The 22,197-nt window shown below is 36.3% G+C and overlaps 1 protein-coding gene across 5 annotated transcripts in view; it reads left to right on the top strand.

The window, feature by feature from the left end:
• The window catches only part of GULP1 (GULP PTB domain containing engulfment adaptor 1), a 317,880-nt gene that overhangs the window by 97,531 nt on the left and 198,152 nt on the right, over nucleotides 1–22,197 (top strand). For 4 of the 5 annotated variants that reach the window (XM_032755190.2, XM_032755188.2, XM_058440353.1 and 1 more), the window contains exon 2: nucleotides 2,944–3,070. The gene's annotated coding sequence lies outside the window, so the exon portion shown is untranslated. Of the gene's footprint in view, nucleotides 1–2,943; nucleotides 3,071–15,124; nucleotides 15,363–22,197 lie in introns of those variants that run through there. The other variant, XM_058440355.1, reaches the window with a different exon arrangement.

The following is a 22,197-nucleotide window of genomic DNA, read 5'->3' as shown; positions in this document are numbered from 1 at the left end:
TACAGAATATTTAAAGATTTACCTGTTATATTAACAAATTGAAGATTTTTGTCATATTGCAGCATTAATAATGTTTTTCTTAAATGGTACTGTTGGGGATAAAGGAAGTTTTAGTAAAGAAATAGTTGGTTTCATTTAATTTCATATACGTCTTCAAATTGTGTGAAAATGTGTAATAAATGGTGGCAAAACAGTATCAAATTGAGCACATTATGCTCATACTAAAATTTTAAGGCGCATTTGAATTGGAAATCAGGATTTTATATTTTATAATAAAAATATGTTCAAAAGAGCAGCCCCTAAGCCAATCTGAGTTTTGCAAGAATATTCAAAGTGCTCTTTCTATGAAAAATCTAATCATATCAGACATAGAATAATAGATCCCATTTGGAAAATATGTCATTTCCTGCAAGAAGAAAGACAGAAGCAGGCACAAGTTAGTTCTTATTTTTTGATGTGTGTATTTTTGTGCTCTTCTTTATTCTGTCACATTGCATAAAATATTCTAGTTTGAAAAGTATTTCCTGCAGTATGACTGGGTTTCAGTCAATGTAGGATAAAAATAAAGGCTACGGGGATGTTAAATTGAATTGACCATTTCAAGGACAATATTTTCTTTTATTAAATTTTGGAATTAGATCTATTGAAGAGTTTTATTAACAGTTATTTATCTTGATTAAATTGAATTGACCATTTTAAGGAAAATATTTTCTTTTATAAAATTTTGGAATGAAATGTATTGAACAGTTTTGATAACAATTATCTCGAATTATTTCTCTCTAATTTCTGTTCATAAGCTCAATAGTTGTCAAAACAAAAATGGAAAAACTATATCATCCTAAAAAAGAACTAGTTTTGTTCTTCCTTTTCTCTCCTCTCATCTAAGACCAACAAACAAGAAAAACATGATCTGATAAAAGATTGTGGAAATCAGGACATGGTTTTATAGTTTACCTTTTAACTATGTGTCATGCTTGAAATTTCCTGTCCAGGATAAACACATCTATTTTTAGAGCTGGAAGTATGTGATGATACAACCTTTACATTTTACAGCAAGGTGAAATGAATTGTATCATTCATACATGCCAAGATCCAGTGAATGCTAAGAAAATAACATATGATTTAATAAATAATAGTGTTACTGAGTAAGCAAACATTATTTTTCACTAAAATTAAAAAATATCAATATATGGCCTTAAAATATACTGTGCTAATATTTTAATTCAAAATTTAAAATTGTTGCTTTTTGTAGTAGATGCTGTTGATGATCAGCCTATAACCTCTCTTTTAGTTCTGTAGTTCAGACTGGCAAAATTTCTAACGCTTATCCTGCATTTCTTTACCTAAGGGATTCTTTGGCCACAAGAGACCACTTTGCCAACCGAATAGGCTGAAAGTTCCAGGGAATTAATGCCCCTGGGAGCAACCTTCAGCTAATGACTAATGAGGATTGGTGTATAAATATGCTAGTTCTCATTCTTACAGTGAGATATATCTGAGGGGTGTATTTCACAGTGGATATCTGATTTTCCCCAGCCAGATTAAGCTGCAGTTGCCAATAGTGTTACAGGTCTGATAATGATCTCTGTGTTGGTAAGAGGTCTTTCCACTCCAGGTCTCACTTCTTTCTTTTCATCCCTGCTAATATTTCCTGGGATCATCTCCCAAATAAACTTCTTGCATTGAAGTTATTATTACCTCTATGTTTGCCTCTGGGGCAACCTAAACTGAGATCCTTTCTTTCTCTCTAAAGTCATGTTAGAATATGAAAAAGAAGCTGGGCATGGTGGCTCACACCTGTAATCCACCCAGCACTTTGGGAGGCCAAGGGGGCAGATCACCTGAGGTCAGGAGTTCGAGACCAGTCTGGCCAACATGGCGAAATCCCCTCTCTACTAAAAATACAAAAATTAGCTGGGCATGATGCCACACAGTTGTATTCCCAGCTACTCGGGAGGCTGAGACAGAAGAAAACAAATACATTGAACAAATAGGTCAATAGGCTTCTGAAGAATATTGTGGCTAAAATGGAAAACGATGGCTTTCAAAGTATTCATATGGCTTAGATTGAAACACAGAGGCAGGGATAAAATAATATTTGAGATCTATCTATTTAAGAAAGTCAAAAACATAGATGTGGCATCATCAATGTCTGTATCAAGGGGTTTGTATCAAGGTTATGATGGGAAGCAGGGCACAAGACTTAGATATGTTTCTCCATTCTTCCCCCTCCCTCAAAAAGATCAGGTCTTTTTAGTGTTTTGGCAAAAGATACTATGCTGTGAATTCTTCTGGTACTATTTGAACTTATGTCAGTGGTACATTCGAAATAATATAATTAAAGGAAGATATAATTTGTGCTGTTGTGTCTACCCAGAAATAATTTTTGTTTTGTTTGTTGGAATAAAAATATAAAAGTCTTAACCAATTAACATATCTCTTCTAGTTATAGCATGATTATGAATAGAAGGATAAGCTATCTAAATGCCTTGCCATAAGAGTCAAAGTAGAATGAAAATGAAAGTAAATCAGTGCCTTCTAAAATTCAGTTTCACCTTCTTAATCATCATGAACAGAGTATGTGCTTGGTTAGTCCAAATAAATAATATGTGAAAGAGATAGTTGGGGCTACTTGTTGTTCAAGGGGGAAAGGCATATATTGTTAAAGAACTATCACCAAGCTTTAATAGTAACATATCTGTGAGTTAAAACATTTAACACATCGTCTACAAATCTTGCTATTTTCCATTACCTAGGTATCAGTAATAATCTTTTCCAAATATTTACATATTTTATCATTATTTCCCTATTATTTGGTAACTTTCTTGAACATTTGCAAGAAGCATAATTAGAATTTTAAAAGATATGCTGTACTTCTAAATTAAAATAAACAGAAATGTAATTATTGATTAATTCTAAGTCCAATTATATTTTTCTTTTTAGTTATTTATGATTCCATCTGATATACATAGGAGAGAAACTGATAGAATAATTCTGATGGCAACTGTATGATAGAAGCTATATAAAGTCAAGTGTCCATTTTCTTTCAACTATATTTGAGCATACCCAGGTAAGAATAAATGATTGTTTATACATTTTCCATTATTTCCAAAAAGAACTTGAAATTATAAAAATGCTTTTATTATGTGTTGAATGTTTAAAAATATAGTCTTATGTTGTAAAAAATAGTAAAATTCATGAAAGTAAAATAAAATTAAAAGCACTGATGAGACTTTTTTCTGAAAATAACTTCTGTCGTCATTTTGTTCTATATAATTTTATTTTTGTTTTGTTGGATTTTTCCTTTAAACAAAGTTACAATGATAGTATTATATTTAGTTCATTTTCATGCAACTGATAAAGACATACTCATGACTGGGACATTTACAAGAGAAAGACGTTTAATGGACTTACAGTTCTGCGTGGCTGGGGAGGTCTCATAATCATGGAGGAAGGTGAAAGGCACGTCTCACACAGCAGCAGGCAAGAGAAGAGAGCTTGTGCAGGGAAACGCCTGTTTTTAAAACCATCAGATTTTGTGAGACCCACTCACTATCATGAGAACAGCACAGGAAAGACTCACCCCCATGATTCAATCACCTCCCACCAGGTTCCTGCCACAACATGTGGGAATTGTGGGAGGTACAAATCAAGATAAGATTTGGGTGGGGACACAGCCAAACCTTATTATTCCATCCCTGGCCGCTCTCAAATCTCATGTCCTCCCATTTCAAAACCAAACATGCCTTCCCAACAATCCCCCAAAGTCTTAACTCATTTCAGTGTCAACTCAAAAGTCCACAATCCGAAGTCTCATTAGAGACAAGGCAAGTCCTTTCTGCCTATGAGCTTGTAAAATCAAAAGCAAGTTAGTTACTTCCCAGATAAAATAGAGTACAAGAATTTGGTAGATACAGCCATTCCAAATGGGAGAAATTGGCCAATGCAAAGGGGCTACAGGCCCCATGCTGGTCCAAAATCCAGTGGGGCAGTCAAATCTTAAAGCTCCAAAATGATCTCCTTTGATGTTATGTCTCACATCCTGATCATGCTGATGTAAGAGGTGAGTTCCCATGGTCTTGGGCAGCTCTGCCTCTGTGGCTTTGCAGGGTATAGCTGCCTTCCTGGCTGCCTTCATGGGCTGGCACTGAGTGTATGAGTCTTTTCCAGGTGCTGGGTGCAAGTTGTTGGTGGATCTACCATTCTAGGGTCTGGAGGATGGTGGCCCTCTTCTCACAGCTCCACTAGGTGGTGCCCCAGTAGGGACTCTGTGTGGGGGCTCTGACCCCACATTTCCCTTCCACGCTGCCCTAGGAGAGGTTCTCCATGAGGACCCTACCCCTGCAGCAAACTTCTGCCTGGACATCCAGGCATTTCTATACATCTTCTGAAATCTAGGCAGAGGTTCCCAAACCTCAATTCTTGACTTCTGGGCATCCGCAGGCTCAATACCATGTGGAAGCTGCAAAGACTTGGGGCTTGCACCCTCTGAAGCAACAGCCAAGCCATACCTTGGCTACTTTTAGTCACGGCTGGAGCAGCTGGGATGCAGGCCCATCAAGTCCCTAGACTTCATAAAGCAGAGGGACCCTGGGCCTGGCCCCGGAAATCATTTTTTCCTCCTAAACCTCCGGGGTTGCCATGAAGACCTCTGACAGGCCTTGGAGACATTTTCCTCATTATCTTGATGATTAACATTTGGCTTCTTATTACTTATGCAAATTTATGTAGCTAGCTTGAATTTCTCCTCAGAAAACGGGATTTTCTTTTCTATTGCATTGTCAGACTGCAAATTTTCTGAACTTTTATGCTCTCCTTCCCTTATAAAACTGAATGTCTTTAACAGCACCCAAGTCACTTCTTGAATGCTTTGCTGCTTAGACATTCCTTCCTCCAGATACCCAAAATCACCTCTCTCAAGTTCAAAGTTCCACAAATCTCTAGGGCAGGAGTAAAATGCCACCAGTCTCTTTCCTAAAACATAACAAGAGTCACCTTGGCTCCAGTTCCCAACAAGTTCCTCATCTCCATCTGAGACCACTTCAGCCTGGATGTCATTGTCCGTATCATTATCAGCATTTTGGTCAAAGCCATTCAACAAGTCTTTAGGGAGTTCCAAACTTTCCCACATTCTCCTGTGTTCTTCTGAGCCCTCCAAACTGTTCCACCCTCTGCCTGTTAACCAGTTCCAAAGTTGCTTCTACATCTTTAGGTATCTTTTCAGCAGTATCCAACTCCTGGTACCAATTTACTGTATTAGTCTGTTTTCACACTGCTGATGACAACATACCCAAGACTGGACAATTTACAAAAGAAAGCGGTTTAATGGACTTACAGTTCCATGTGGCTGGGGAGACCTCACAACCATGGAAGAAGGTGAAAGGCACATCTCACACAGCAGCAGACAAGAGAAGAGGGCTTGTGTAGGAAAACTCCCATTTTTAAAACCATCAGGTCTCGTGAGTCCCACTCACTGTCACGAGAATAGCATAGGAAAGACCCACCTCCATGATTCAATCACCTTCCACAAGGTTTCTCTCATGACATGTGGGAATTGTGGGAATTACAATTCAAGATGAGATTTGGGTGGGGATACAGCCAAACCATACCAATTATATATATACTTTGTTGATTTTCTTTGTTATTGTGTAACAAATTTGTTCTATTCTTTGAGAATATGAATTAGTGTTTTGTATTTTCTATTATATCTGTTAATATATAATGTTTTAAAATATTTTTATTTTGTATTTATTGTTCAGTCAATATTCTTCTAGATAAATTGATATGTACATCACTTGGTTTGCATTAGTAGCATTACTAAAATTGGTATCACTGGCTCAATGACTGTGATCTTTTAAAGGCTTTTTATTGTTATTGCTGAGTTTACCTGTAGAAGGTGGTAACAAGTTCAAGTTTTCATTAGCCAGTTTTGAAAATATTGAATCACTGATTAGTGTTTTCTCATTCAAATAATTTTCCTAATGAAACCTAGTTTAAGTTGAAAAAAAATGAAAATTAAATTAAAATTTTAAATTTTGGTGCAGGCAGTAGCAATTTCTTTCTCACATCTATTCAGCAATATATTCCCTTACATAACTAAGCCTAGAGGAAAAGTGAATGTTATAAGGCGGGGTGTGGTGGCTCATGCCTGTAATCCTGCACTTTGGGAGGCCAAGTCAGTGGATTACCTGAGGTCAGGAGTTCAAGACCAGCCTGGCCAACATGGTGAAACCCCGTTTTTACTAAAAATACAAAAATTATCTGGGTGTGGTGGCAAGTGCCTGTAATCTCAGCTACTTGAGAGGCTGAGGCAGGAGATCCCCTTGAACCCGGGAAGCAGAGTTTGCAGTGAGCCGAGGTTGCACCACTGCACTCTAGCCTGGCCAATAAGAGTGAGACTCCATCTAAAAAAAAAAATAAAGAAAAGTGTATATTTTATATGTATAATCTTCCACATTGTTTAAAAATGCACCATTTAGAAATAATATCAAGTATACATTTATCTAATTAATATTTATTGAAAACTTATACTTATGAAGCACTGTGATTAGCAATGGCAGTGAGGATGGTAAACATTAGAGAAGGGAAGGCACATAAATAGTTCCTTGTCACCTCTAACTTTCAATAAAATATGACAAGATAAGAAATACATTTTGGTTTCTTATGTTTAAGTAGGCTGTATTAAGTGTCAAGAAAGAAGTAAAATAATAGGGCAGTTTGTAATTATAACACTTTCAGCTTGGGAATTGAGGAACACTTTCACAAACAAAAGACCACTTGAGTTGTGCTTTTTAAGGTAGAGGGGAACACTGGCAGGCAAACATTTAAATGGAGAGTCAACTTGGAGCAAAGGTACCTGGCTGGCAAACCATAGGGATGGGATGTTCAGGAAATTGGAAAGAGAGATTAGATATAGCAGAGTAGTTGGAAATGTGTTCTGTGATTTGGATTCTTATAACTAGGCATTTGTGTCTCATTATTACATGGAGAGGAACAATTGCAGGGGAGCCAGATGAACCATGCTATCCTTTAAGAAGTTTAATCTAGGCCAACCGCGTTGGCTCATGCCTGTAATTCCAGCACTTTGGGAGACTGAGGCAGGTGGATTGCTTGAGGCCAGGAGTTCAAGACCATCCTGGAAAACATAGTGAGAGCCCATGTCTACAAAAAAAAAAAAAGTAGAAAAACTTAGCCAGACAGGATGGTGTATACTTGTAGTCCCAGCTCCTTGAGAGGCTGAAGTGGGAGGATCACTTGAGCCTAGGAGGTGAAGGTCACAGTGAGACATGATCACACCACTGCCCTCCAGCCTGGGTGACAGAGCAAAACTCTGTCTCAAAAAATCTAAAAAAAAAAAAAAAAGTTTATTTTAAAAGTGATATGTGTGTTAGACTAATGAAGAGAGAGCAGCTCAAAGGAAGGCAGATTAGTTCGCAGGCTTTTCCTTATATTTTGATCACTATTTGCTGAACCCTTGCTACTTGCCAGGCACTAAGCTAGGAACTGTAGGAAAATAAAACAATGAAGACATAATTTCTACCCATGAGGAGTTTATAATGTAGCAGATGTACCTGTATGACAAACAAATGAATAGAATACACCATGAAAGCACAAGAGAATCATGTTTAAGTAAAGACTAGTGAGTAATAATTATGTTGGCATGCAGATACTGAGTTACTAGTAGACTAGGTTTCCCCAAAAACATTAAGTCTGATCAAGGTTACCCAAGAAGCAATGTTTCAAAATTTTTAAATAATTCAAGAAGAAACAATAGAAGCTTTGTCTAGGGTGAAAAAAATGTAAGTAAAAAAGAAGGTGTGGTTAGATGAGACTTGGTAGTAGTAGAAGCAGTTAAGTGAGGGTTAAAGAAACAGGCTTTTTGCTTAGGCAAGAGGGGCATGTTGATGACAGGCACAGAAATGGGGAAAACAGAGTAAAAGTGGGTTTTGTTATTGTTGGCAAAATTTGTTTGGCTTTGAACACTGAAGAATTTTCTCTCCTGCTTCACTTTCCTGTGTTCAAACCTTTGCTAGAGCACTCATAACATTTTAAAATTTCATTGCAATTCCTTATTGAGAATTGAGGAATATTATTGAGGATTAATTAAGGATTCATTTATTTATTACTAAAAATTATTTCCATCCTTTAAAAATAAAAGTATAATAGAGTAAATATAATTTACACCAAACAAAACAAAAATATAAATAAAAGACCTGATTTCATTCATAACTACAATGTATATAATTTAGCCTTACACTTTCCAGCAGTCACAAAAATGGATATATGTTCTTTCTCTAAAAGCTGAGATAATTGTATTATGAGTCTTAGTGTAATGGATAGGAAAAGTGTCCTTACCTCTTAGAGGTACCTCATATATTAAATTGTTAAAAAATAAAGGGAATTAATTCTTTAAAAAAATTTCAGTAGGTCTTGGGGTATCAGCGGTTTTTAGTTACATGGATAAATTGTATAGTGGTGAAGTCTGAGATTTTTGCACACTTGTCACACGAGTAATGTGCATTGTACCCAATATGTAGTTTTTTTATTCCTCACCCAGTTCCCACCCTCCCCATTCTGGATGTAGCTATCCAGAGTCTCCAAAGTCTCTTATACCAGTCTGTATGCCTTTGCATACCCGTAGCTTAGCCAAGCGAGAACATGTGGGATTTGTTTCTTTTATTCCTGAGTTATTTGGAATAATGGCCTTGAGCTCCATCCAAGTTGCTGCAAAAGACATCATTTCATCCTTCTTTTTTTAAATGGCTGAGTAGCATTTCATGGTGTACATATACCACATTTTATTTACTCATTGGTCCATGGGCACTTACGTTGGTTCCATATCTTCGCCTTTGTGAATTGTGCTGCAAAAAACATACGCATGCAGGTGTCTTTTTGTTACGACTTCTTTTACTTTGGGTAGGTACCCAGTAGTGGAATGGCTGTATCAAATGTTAGATATACTTTTAGTTCCTTAAGAAATGTTCATAATGTATTCCATAGATATTGTATTGATTTACATTCCCACCAGCAATGTATGTGCTCTGTTTTCGCCTCTTCCACGCCAAATCTATTATCATCTTTTGACTTTTTAATAATAGCTATTCTTGCAGGGCATCTCATTGTGGATTTAATTGGCATTGCCCTGATGATTAGTGATGTTGAGCATTTTTTCAAATGTTTGTTGGGTATTTGTTTATCTGCTTTTGAGAAATATCTATGTATGTCATTTGCCTACTTTTAGATGGGATTATATGTTTTTTTCTTGCTGATTTATTTAAGTACCTTGTGGATTTTGGATATTTGTCCATTGTCAGATGCGTAGTTTGCAAATATTTTCTCCCATTCTATGTGTTGTCTGTTTATTCTGTTGATTGTTTCTTTTGCTGTATGGAAGGTTCTTAGTTTAATTAGGTCCCATTTATTTATATTTGTTTTTGTTGCATTTGCTTTTGTGGTCTTAGTCATAAATTCTTTGCCTAGGCTAATGGTCAGAAGAGTTTTTCCTAGGTTATCTTCTAGGTTTTTTATGGTTTCAGGTCTTAGATTTAAGGATTTGGCCCATCTTGAGTTGTTTTTTTAAAATAAGATGAGAGATAGGGATCCAGTTTCACTCTTCTACATGTAGCTATCCAGTTTTCCCAGAACCATTTATTAAGTAGGGTGTCCGTTCCCCAATTTATGTTTGTATATGTTTTGTCAAAGATCAGTTGGTTATAAGTATTTGACTCTATTTCTGTCTTCTCTATTATGGTCCATTGGTCTATATGTCTACTTTTATGCCAGTACCATGCTGTTTTGGTAACTGTAAACTTATAATATAATTGAAAATGTAATGCCTCTAGATTTGTTCTTTTGCTTAGGATTGCTTTGGCTGTTTGAGCCCTTTTTTTCATTTCATATGAATTTTGTGTTTTTTTTCTAATTCTGTGAAAATGATGTTGCTATTTTGATGGAATTGCATTGAATCTGTAAATTGTCTTGGACAGTGTGGTCATTTTCACATTATTTATTCCTTCCAATCCATGAGCATGGAATGTGTTTCCATTTGTTGGTGTCATGTATGATTTCTTTCAGCAGTGCTTTTTAGTTCTCTTTGTAGAGATCTTCCACATCTTTGGTTAAGTATATTCCTAGGTATTTTATTTTAATTTTTGCAGCTATTGTAAAAGAGACTGAGTTCTTGATTTGATTCTCAATGTGGTTGTTGTTGGTATATAGCAGTGCTACTGATTTGTGTACATTGATTTTGTAACCTGAGACTTTACTGAATTTGTTTATCAAATCTAGGAGTCTTTTGGAGGAGTCTTCATGGTTTTTTATGTATACAATTATATCCTCAGTGAATAGTGATGGCTTGACTTCCTGTTTTCCAATTTGGATGCCCATTATTTGTTTATCTTGCCTTATTGCACTGGCTAGGACTTCCAGTACTATATTGAATAGAAGTGCTGAAAATGGGCATGCTTTTCTCATTGAGGTTCTTAAGGGAAATGCTTTAAACTCTTCCCCATTCAGTATGATTTGGCTGTGGGTTTGTGTTATATGACTTATTATTTTGAGGTATGTACCTTCTATGCCTAGTTTTTTGAGGGGTTTTACCATAAAGGAAAACTGGACTTTACTGAATGATTTTTGTGTATCTATTGAGATGTTCATATGGTTTTTGCTTTTAATTCTCTTTAGGTGATGTATTACATTTATTGACTTGTGTATGTTAAACCATTCCTGCTTCACTGGGAGAAAACCCACTAGATCATGGTGTATTATTTTTTTGATGTGCTGTTGCATTTGGTTAGCTAATATTCTATTGAGGATTTTTGCATCTATGTTCATCAGGGATACTGGTCTATTGTTTTCTTGTTTTATTATGTCCTTTCCTCACATTATATGAAGCATGACACTGGCTTCATATAATAAGTTAGGGAGGATTACCTCTTTCTCAATCTTTTCACTGAGATTGGTATCAATTGTTTTTTGAATGTCTGGTAGAATTCAGCTGTGAATGCACCTGGCCCTGGGTTTTTATTGTTGGCAGTTTTTGTTTGTAATGAATTCAGTTTCACTGCTTTTTATTGGTTTGTTCAGGGTTTTTATTTCTTCTTGATTTAATCTAGAAGAGTTGTATGTTTTCAGGAATTTGTCCATTTTCTCTAGACTTCCTAGTTTGTGTGCATAGAGGCATTCATAGTAGTCTCAAATGATCTTTTGTATTTCAGTGTTGTTGGTTATAATGTCCCATTTTCATTTTTAATTTAGCTTATTTGAAACGTTTCTCTTCTTTGTTAATCTAGCTAACGGTCTATCAAGTTTGTTTATCTTTTCAGAGAACCAGCTTTTTGTTTTATTTATCATTTGTATTGTTTTCTTAAATTTCATTTATCTCTGCTCTGATCCTCATTATTCCTTATCTTCTACTAGTTTTGAGTTTGGTTTGTTCTTGTTTCTCTATTTCCTTGAGGTGTGACATTAGGTTGTCAATTTGTGATCTTTCAGATTTTTGATGTAGGTATTTAGCATTATAAATTTTGCTTTTAGCATTGCTTTTGCTTCAGAGAGTTTAGTAACTTATGTCACTATTATGCTTCATTTCAAAGCTTTTTGAAATTTCCATCTTGATTTTCTTATTAACTCAAAAATGATTCAGGAGCAGATTGTTTAATTTCCATGTATTTGTATAATTTTGAGAGTTCCTTTTAAAGGTGATTTCTAGCTTTATTCTCCTGTGGTCTGAGAAGTTGATATGATTGTGATTATTTTAAATTTATTGAGACTTGTTCTGTGGCCTACCGTATGGTTTATCTTGGAGAATGTTTCATGAGCTGATGAGAAGACTGTATATTCTGTGTTTTTTGGATAGAATGTTCTGTGAATATCTGTTAGGTCAATTTGTTCTAGAGTATAGCTTAAGTCCATTTTTTTTGTCTTTCTGTCTTGATGATTTGTCTAGTGCTGTCAGTGCCATGTTGAAGTACTCCGCAATTACTATGTTGCTACCCATCTCATTTCTTAGATTTAGTAGTAATTATTTTTAAAATCTGGGATCTCTAGAGTTAGATGCATATAAATTTAAGATTGTAATATCTTTTTGCTAGACTGATTTTTTTATTATTATATAATTACCTTCTTTTTTTATTCTTTCTGCTTTAAAGTATGTTTATCTGATGTAAGAATAACTACTCCTGCTTGCTTTTGGTTCCCATTTGCATAAAATGTCTTTATCCACCTCTTTACCCTGAGTTTATATGAATCTTTATGTCTTAGGTGAGTCTCTTGAAAACAGCAGATATTTGGTTTGTGATTTTTTATTCATTCTACCAACTTGTGTCTTTTAAGTGGAACATTAAGGCCATTTATGTTCAATGTTAATATTGAGATGTGAAGTACCGTTCCGGTTATTATGTTGATTGTTACCTAGATACTTTGTTTTCTTCTTTGTTATTGTTTTTTAAGCACCTTGAGTTTTATGCTTTCACCTTCTCTTTTAAGATTTATAGTGATTATTCATAATCATAAGATGTATGGTGATAATTGATATGGTGCATATTCACCTTCTCTTTTAAGATTTAGAAACCCTTTTAGCATTTCTTGTAGGGCAGCTCTGGTTCATAATTTATGAAATTTAGTTTTACTGGATACAAAATTATTGGCTGACAGTTATTCTGTTTAAGGAGGTATAGATAGGACACCAGTCCCTCCTGCCTGGTAAGGTTTCCGCTGAGAAGTCTGCGTCAGTTTGACAAGTTTTCTTTCCTTTATAAGTTACCTGATGCTTTTGTCTAACTGCTCTTAGAATTCTTTTTTTTAAACATTGGCTTTAGATAGCCTGATAAGTGTATGCCTTGGTCATGTCCTTTTTGCAATAAATCTCCCAGGGTTCTTTGATCTTTTTATATTTAGATATCTAAATCTCTAGCAAGGCCAGGAAAGTTTTCTTCAATTATTCACTCAAGTAAGTTTTCCAAGCTTTTTGCTTTTTCTCCCGTAGGAACACCAGTTATTCTTAGGTTTGAGCATTTTATGTAATCCCTTATTTCTTAGAGACATTATTCATTTCTTCTGTTTATTTTTTCTTTATTTTTGTCTGATTGGGCTAATTCAAAAGCTTTGTCTTTGAGCTCTGAAATTCTGTCTTCTAGTTGGTTTAGTCTATTATTAAAACTTTCCTCTGCATTTTGTAATTCCCTAAATGTGTCTTTCCAGAATTTCAGGTTGGGTTTTCTTTAAAATATCTTTCTCTTTAGAAAAATTTTCATTCATATCCTGAATTTTTAAAAAAATTTAGTTTTCACCTTTCTCTTGTATCTCCTTGAGTAGCTTAATTATCAACATTTTGAATTTTTTATTTGGTATTTCAAAAATTTCATCTTGGTTTGGACCCATTTCTGGAGAGGTACTGTGATTTTATAGTTGGGGGTGTTATAGAAGCCTGTTTTGTCATATTGCCAGAATTATTTTTCTGATTCCTTCTCATTTGGGTAGATTATTTCTTCTGTTATTCTTTAATTTGTTTTTGATTTGAATTTTTTAAAAAAATTCTTTTTGTCTCCATTAAGGATGTGACTTTAATGTTTATAGTTTATGGTAACCTAATGCAGCTCTTGGTGCTTCCAGGGGTGAAGTCTCTGTATGAGTTCCTTGGTTATAGAGGGTGTTTGTATGATGGGTTTCTCAAATGCTGGTTGTAGTCGCAATGTGCTTGATGTGTGAAAAAGTTCACTATCTCCTATGGGGTTGGAATGGCAAAGGTCTCTTGAAGCTTATCTCATTCCCCTGTTCTGTGAACATTTTTATGTATTTATTTTTTCCACAATATTTTATTTACTGTGTTGAATAGTTCCAGCTTCAGGCCAGTAGAGAAGGTTTCCCTGGGTAGAAACTGGTTGTGGCTAAAGCAGGTGGATAAATGCAATATCCAGTAGTGGACAGAGGTCCCAGCCTTGACAGAGGCAGGTGGAGAAACTCTCAGTGAAACACACTGAGGTCTTATCAGGGGGAATGGTCGGAGGCACCTGAACTCCCCTGTCAGGCCAGCAGGAAAGCAGTCCACCTCCTAGTTACACTACTGACTCAGTATTTTGGCTATTCAGATCAGACCAGCACAAGTTTTCATCTGCACAAATCTGCATATTTCAAGTAGAGTGGAATTCTAACACTTGTGCAAGCACGAACCTGGCGTGCACTCCACCTGTGGGGATATAATCCCCTTGAATTGTTCTAGAAAGGCTGTCCTTCGGTGGACTCATACTGACCTCCCATGGAAGAAGTCCCAGCTGGGTCTGCAGTGGTGGACAAGGGGCAAAGCAAGTCCTCTTCTCCAAGACCCTTCATGAGCACCAGGGCTGCCTTACTGTTGGGGTGGAGTTTCAGACTTTCCCCACTGAGCCTGGCAGTGCATTTGTGCCTTTGCTGAAAGGAGCTTCCCATCAGCAGAAAGTTCTGCGACTCAAGTCCTGCCATCCAGATTTTTTTTGTCCCATGAGGTGTTCCCTTGATATAGTGCACTCCTCATTCTGCTAGAAGTAGTATCTCTAAAGACAAGACTACTGTGAATGCTGCTGCTCCTCTGAGTCTAGCCACCCAGTGGGGCTGCCACACTCTAGGTTGGTGGTGGGGATATTTTCAAGGGATCCAGTGATGTGACCTATTCTGAGGTCTTCCAGAAGCAGGTACTAGTGCCAACTCTGGTGGGGGTAGCAGGGGGGTAACATAGCCTCTGTGAGATTTATTGATTATAAATAGCCTTAGTGTGTTGGCTTTCTCAAATGCCAGTTGTAGTAGTAATGAACTGGTCACATGGACAGACTTAGGACCTCCTGATTAGCCAGGGTGTTGCAGGCAACAGTGACAGCTGAGGTTAGACACAAGTTTTTCCATCCTTGGTGCTGTGTTATTCTGCCTGCAGGTGCTATAATAGACTGTGTCAGTTGGCCTCCAGCCAGGAGGTGGCGCTTGCAAAAGAGTGCTGGATGCTGTAGAAGTGGTGGGATTTGTGCTCTTCTTATGCTACCCAGGGGAAGTACTCTGGTTTCTTAGGTAATTGGTGGGGTCATAGAGCTGCCAAAATTTCTGTCTTTCATGTTAAGCTGCCAGAACAGCTGGAGGGGCAAAGCCAGGTGGGGGCTGGGTGGGAAAGATCGGAGCTGTGGTTTTCCACATGTGGGACAAACAAGGGCTCCTGTGAGGGTCCAGGGATGGTTCTTTGGCTACTGGAGTAATGTTACAGAGAGGAGCACAGCTGCCTCTGCTGTACGGAAGAGTCCATATGGGGAGTGGGGAGTAACAGGTGACAGGATGTTCCACTCTGCTCACCACACTGGCTAAGGCAGGTCTCACATCTGCAGTGTTCCACTAGCAGCAGCAAGGTAAGTTTCCAGGTAGTTTGCATTCAGAACTTAAAACTGCCCGAGGCCATAAGCCTTCCTGGTGGAGACAGCAACCATGGCTTTCAGGCCACAGCCCTCCCAGTCTGCCGGCAAAGCTGGAACGTCCAGCTCCTGTATTCATGGCTGCAGCACACTTCCCACTTGCCTCCCATTTCTGGCCAAAGGAATTTGTCCCCGCTCGAGATTATATTGTAAATTTCAGTTGGGAACTTCTCTCAACCTGCCACAGTCACCTGAGTGAGCTGGCAGGCTTCCACGAAATTTCCTGTGAGGTAGGATGAGGAATGGTTTCCCTCCATCCGTGCTGGAGACTGGGAATGCACACGTCTCTTCCTGCTGCTGCTCCCACTTTTATATTGCCCACTGCTCCCTAAATTAGTCTCAGCACTGGTTAGGGTAAGGCCTTCCCCTGTAGCCTGGATTGCCAGGTTCTGCAGTAGGAGTGTATACCCTGAAGGCAGTTTATCCCACTCCCACATTCGGAGGACTTGGTTTTCTGCCTGGCTTAAAAGATGCAGGCTGTAGCCTACCACTTCTTTCAAAGCATCTGTGATTTCTTTCAGTTTTCTTGTTAAGTTTCTACCTTGCTTCTTGTAAGAAAATTCACAGTGTGATTATCTACGTACTCTTCTTTTTCCAAGTGAGTGAGGCATGATAACAGTGCCTCCAATCTGCCATCTTGTAGAAAAATGAATTTAATACATAACTATGAGTAGGTACGTTTTTTACAAGTTCAGAATTCTCTAGAATATCATTCCTAACTTTTGGAATCTGGACCAGATCCTTCTATGTGCTGTGTACCTTAACACCATGTACATTTCTTTGTCATAACACATAGTGTGGGCTTGTCTACTATACCCTGAGACGATAAGATTCTTGAGGACTGGGTCATTATTTATAATTACAGATATAAATTTAAATCTAAATAAAACTCACTGCAATTTTTTTCATAGAAGATACTTCATAAATGTTGCTGATATGAAAAATTGAATCTATGCCCATTGTGTAATTATCTTCATTATTACTGGCCAACTTAGTCTTACCAGCTTAATACAGTGTTTATGAATTATCTCACAGTTCCTGTGGACCAGGAATGTGGGCACAGCTTAGCTGGTACCTCTGGCTCTAGGTCTCTCATGATGTTGCAGTCAAGCTGTTGGCTACAGCTGCAGTCATTCACAGCCCAACTGGGGCTGAAGAGGCCGCTTCCAGATTCAGCCTCCACAGAGCTGCCTTATGATATGGAAGCTGTCTTCGTCGTGAACAATCAATCCAAAGAAGAAAAAGTGATCACCCATGATGGAACCTACGTTCTTTTATAACCAAATCTAGGAAATGTCATCCCATCTGTAGTGAGTTGAATGGTGGCTTCCAAAAAGATATGTTCAAATCTTAACCTCCAATAATTGTGAATGTGACATTACTTGGAAAAAGAGTCTATGCAGGTATAATTTAGGATCTTTAGATGTCATCATCCAGGATTAACTGGATGAACTGTAAGTCCAAAGACATGTGTGTTTAAAAGATACACATAGAGGAGAAGACCATGTGGAGACAGAGTCAGGGACTGATGTGATACAGACACAAGCCAAGGAGGAGTCACCAGAAGCCAAAAGAAGCAAGGAACAAAATTTTTACTACAGCCTGGGAAGAAAGTGCTATGTTTCCAACACCTTGATTTTAGAGTTCTGGCTTCCCGAACTATGAGAGAATAAATTTATGTTATTTTAAGCCATCCACTGGTAACTGTGGTAATTTGTTATGGCAGCCACCAAAAACACAAAATAAAGTTATTGAAGAAATTGAAGAAAGTGATTTTACTTTCGCTGACTTTTTAGAGTGTCTATTTAGTACATCTATATATGTAATACATCTGTGTTAATGATATTCAAATTAATCTTCACCTATAAATGTTAACATTGTTTTTTATTTAATGAAGAGCTTTGAAGAGAAAGAGTTCTGTATATTTATGTAATATATAACTATAATTAATAGTCCCTTTATAAATTAATTGCTATTTGAATGAAATGATGAAACCTAGAAAAGTGGTTTTTCATCAATATGTTGGTCTCTGTGTTGCAAAGTGATAAACTATAGGCCTTTTTTAGTCTAAACTAGTTATTCATGCTATGATGTATCACTTATTACACCGAAGCCTTGACTTTCTTAGAGGTCACATTCTTTATAAAATGGCTTAATTTGCTTTTACAGCATGATTTATATTGAGAAAATTTAGTTTGGTGAAAAATAAAAAATATTTTCATGAGAAAAATTTTTGTGTGTAAAGATTGAGCTAAAGGAGGGAGAAGAGTAGGATTTGCATTAATATGTACAATGCATGAAAAAATGGAAGTGGCTATCTTAGAGAAGGAAATTGGCAAATCATGAATTTTAAATTGCATAGTTTATCAGTTAGGTAGCCTGACAATCTAAACTAGAAACTTTTTGATCAGGCAACCATCTGTGAAACAACACCTATTTATACAAGCAATCTGTGCTATGTACTAACCACATCTACATTTGAAGAGTCTCTTATTCTTAGATCACAAGTAACAGAAACTAGTTCTGTCTGTTTAAACAAAAAAATGCATTTTGCTGAAAGGATATAACTTAGCACATAAAATTTGAGGGTAATCAGATGAAACAGTTCTCAGAAAAGACAGGAGCCAGACTGTTCTAGGCATCTAGAGATTAGGAAGTGGAGAGAAACAGCAGTGGGTACTTCTGTGGAGCTAAATATGGACCAATAGTATTTTTTAATGTTCTTCCTCTCACACTCACAAAGGGAGTCAGAATGGCTGAGTTTGAGTCATTCGCCCCCTGCCAAGAACCACGGCAACTGATTAACAGTTCTCAAAAGACTGCCTGTACTTGGAGAGAGTAGGTCCCAAAGGAAACTTTAAAGTTCTGGAACCAAGACAGAGGGTGAATATGGAGGCAAATAAAAACAATGGATACCTCCTAAAACTCTTTTTCATAAGTGTTATTTAAAGCCATCAAACTGGCCAGGTGCAGTGGCTTATATCTGTAATCTCAGCACTTTTGGAGTCTGAGATGGGAGAATTGCTTGAGGCCAGAACTTTGAGACCAGCCTGGGCAACATAGACCCCCGTCCCTACAAGAAAAAAAAAAAAAAAAAAGAGCATCAAACTGTAATAACAATAAAATGTCATATAATAAAGATTTTGCCAGTAAAATGAGTATAGATGAAATAATAATGTTGCTTAGTTCTCAATAGGTATCTACTATCTTGAAAAATTCATTTGTTCTTTCTTGTATACATACTTGTATTTACTAATTGCCTGTCATATGTCAATTGCAATCCTTGACAATGAGCATAACATTATAAACAATGGAGTTATTCCTTGCTTTTATGGAGTTTATAGTCTAGTGAAATAGAAATGAAACTACTAATATATTGCAATAAGTCTAAGATATGAGGCATAGAACTATAAACAGAGTGGCTTAAAACAACAAAAATTCATTGTATAATAGTTATGGAGAATAGAAGCTCAAAACCTAGGTACCAGGAGTCACTCTCCCTCCAAAGGCTCTAGAGGAGGATCCTTCTTTTTTTTTCCAGCTTCTAGTGGCTCCTTGTATTGCTTGATTTTAGGCAACATAATTCCAATCTCTGCTTCCATCTTGACATGACCTTCTTCCCTGTGTTTCTCTATATTCTCTCCTCCTCTTATAAACATATCAGTCATTGTATTTAGGGCCAATCCTAAATCCAGAATAATTTTATCTTAAGATTCTGAACTGATTCCATCTACAAAGACCATATTTCCAAACAAGGTCACACTCAGAGGTTCTGGGTGAACGTGAACTTTTGTGGGGCACTAGTGAACTACCATAGTGGGGTACATTGTTCCGTTGGTGTTCCTAGCAGGGTCTGGTTAAGAGGTGGAGAGGAGAGATGATGGTGACGAGGCTAGTGGAACAGATGGTAAGGAAACATGTAAGGGATTTGACATTACCCTAAATGTAGTGGAGTGCCACTGGAAGGAATTAAGCAGGTGGATGACCTAATCAGATTTGTGTTTTACAAAAATCATATTGGATACAATGTGGAGACAAGGAGTAACTAAGCAATGCTGGAAGAAAAAAGCTAGCTAGGATATTCTATAGTAATTTAGGTTTGAAATGATGATGACTTGGAGAAGGACATGCTGTTGGGAATGAAGAACAATAAATTCAATTCTGGTATGTTTACAAAAGTGGAATGGGCTTTGTGTGAATTAGAGACAAAGGATAATAGAGGAATCACATGTAATATGGCCCAGGCTGCTAGGTTCTGAGACTATGTGGATGAAAGTTCTAGGCTCTGAAATTGGAAGAGAGAGAGAGAGTGTGTGTGTGTGTGTGTGTCTGTGTGTGTGTGTGTGTGTGTGTGTGTGTAAGAGAGGGAGAGAGAGAGTAAATAATGGATCAGTTTTGGATATTTCTTTTAGTTTTGGTTGCTGTGGGACTTCCAAGTGAGCATGTTCAATAGCCAGTTGTCTAGTGTCCTGTACGAGACTAGTGATGTTGAGTAAACAAATCGTAGTATGTTAGTATATAAATGGTACCTGAAATTGTTAGAGAATTGAAAAAAGTATATATGATTACTATAGCCAATAAAGGAGTATTATGCAGATATTAAATAATGACATGTAGAAATAATTTTTAATAGCATATGAAATAACCATTATAAAAAGCTAAGTGAAAAGAAGAAAACTAGGACACAGCTGTATCTATAGTAAGATCTCGATACTATATATTTGGCTACTTTTAATAATAAACACTATAAGTGAATGCACTTAAATGTAGTGGCTATTTCTGGGTGCTTTTATTTATGTATTTATTTTTACTTATTTTTAAAGTACAGTGTGTTCAATGAGCATATAGTACTTTTGTAGCCAGAAAAAATCCAATTTTTGTAAGGTGTTAGCACATAAAATGTACCTGAAATTGGATATTCGTAGCATGATATTTTTAAACATGAGTGATTAATTTCAAAGATTGAGCATCTTTTGATTTATGAGAAAAAAAAGTTGTGGGAGAAAAAGGATTATACCATCTGAGCCAAGTATTTATATAACACCTCAAAATATATATGGGGATAGTATTGTGTGTCCTTAGGTTAAGTAGCTATTTGAGAAATCAGGATAAAAATGCTACTTTTGGACATAAAGTAGAAAATAACTTTAGCTTGAAGCATTTTTACTTGATTTTGCAAACCATATCTGTGAATGAGCAATTTAATAAGACACAGAAATAGATCATTTTATGTAAGTTGTCATTAGTAATAATGCCAGGCTGCCTTATGTAAGGTGATTAGACATAACATTCCTGTGCAGATTTTACTAATTTCTGTAAGACTTTAATGGTATTTAGATTTCCGGAATGCAAAGCTAAAGCTTTAATATTAAATCTACTTTACATATCCACGGGTTGTGCCATGAGAACAGAACATATTTGCACATTCTTCTGTTCTCTCCCTTCCCCTCCCCTTCCAAGTTTCAGAATATTAATTACTCCATTAACACATAATGGATGATATGATGATGCATTTAAAACACTCAAATCATCTTTAGGCTATTTTGATGGTAACAGAGGATAATTAATGCCTTTTAATAACTTTAATAAAAGGCTGAAAGCCGGCTAGTGCCTACAGTAAGGAAAATCATTTGATACTTATGTAGGAGGTTTTGTTTTGTTCTTCACATTTTTGATAATTGCTTAAGTATTATTATTTGCTTTGACTCCTCAATAAAATTATTTACTAATCTTGACCTGGGATGAAGCATAAAAATTTTATCATTTAAGTAAGCTACAAAACTCGAACATTCTTTTACTTGCTAACGGCTATGAAATAAGCAGACCCTCTTTCTTTAAAAATAATTTTGAATAGACTCTAGTAATAGATATACTAGAATTAAATTTTTTGGTTAGTTTTTTATAAAAATGTAGGTAATAATAATTATGAAAAAAATAATTATGATAGAAAAGAAACAAGCTTAGATTTCAATAGAGATTTGGAGTCTTTTAAAGCGAGTTTACATTACTTATATCCTTTAATTAGACTATGCTAGGAATGTTTAAATGACTTCCTCTATACAAAATTTTGGCTTAGTTAGGAGTACAAACTTGGCCTTCCTCTAGAATATCTATCTGCTTAATAGTCCTTTTCTTTCCCCTTTCTAGAGTGAAATTTTCTAAATTCCTGAGTGAGTTTTGAAATCTACCCTAGGATTTTTAACAGTAATAATAATAATAATAATGGCCAACACTTACATATTACATTGTATATGTCAGGCACTGTCCTAAGCTGTCTACACAAATTAACACATTTAATCTTCATAGGGAAATTTTGAGGTAGGGAATTTAGCTTACAGATGAGAAAGCTTATGTACAAAAAGGGAAAGTAAATTTACCTAAGGTCCAATGGCAAAGATGGGATTAGAACCCAGTTGTAGTCCTTGTTTTATTCATTACATGCTACTGCTTGTAGAAGGCATACATTACCATGAGAGAAAGTATATCAATCCAAAAATGTCAAACACCTAGTCAGTATTCCCTTGTCATCTTATTATGAGACTGTCTGACATTCAGCTCTATGCTAGACATGTTACATATTTAATCTTCTCCCACACTTTTGTACCCTAAGTCTCTCATATTTCATTCATTTCAGATTCCTTAACTCCTCTCTCCTAATATTCATTTTATAGTTTTATTTACATGATTTCTAGTATATATCATTACGAAGAGATTCCAAGGTAAATCTCTTATTTTTTAAATTAAAAAATGAAAATATCATTTTGAGATAGTA

This window comes from Hylobates moloch, unplaced genomic scaffold (genome assembly GCF_009828535.3).
Source record: "Hylobates moloch isolate HMO894 unplaced genomic scaffold, HMol_V3 SCAFFOLD_1, whole genome shotgun sequence".
NCBI lineage: Eukaryota > Metazoa > Chordata > Mammalia > Primates > Hylobatidae > Hylobates > Hylobates moloch.
This window is presented reverse-complemented; position numbering and strand designations above follow the sequence as displayed.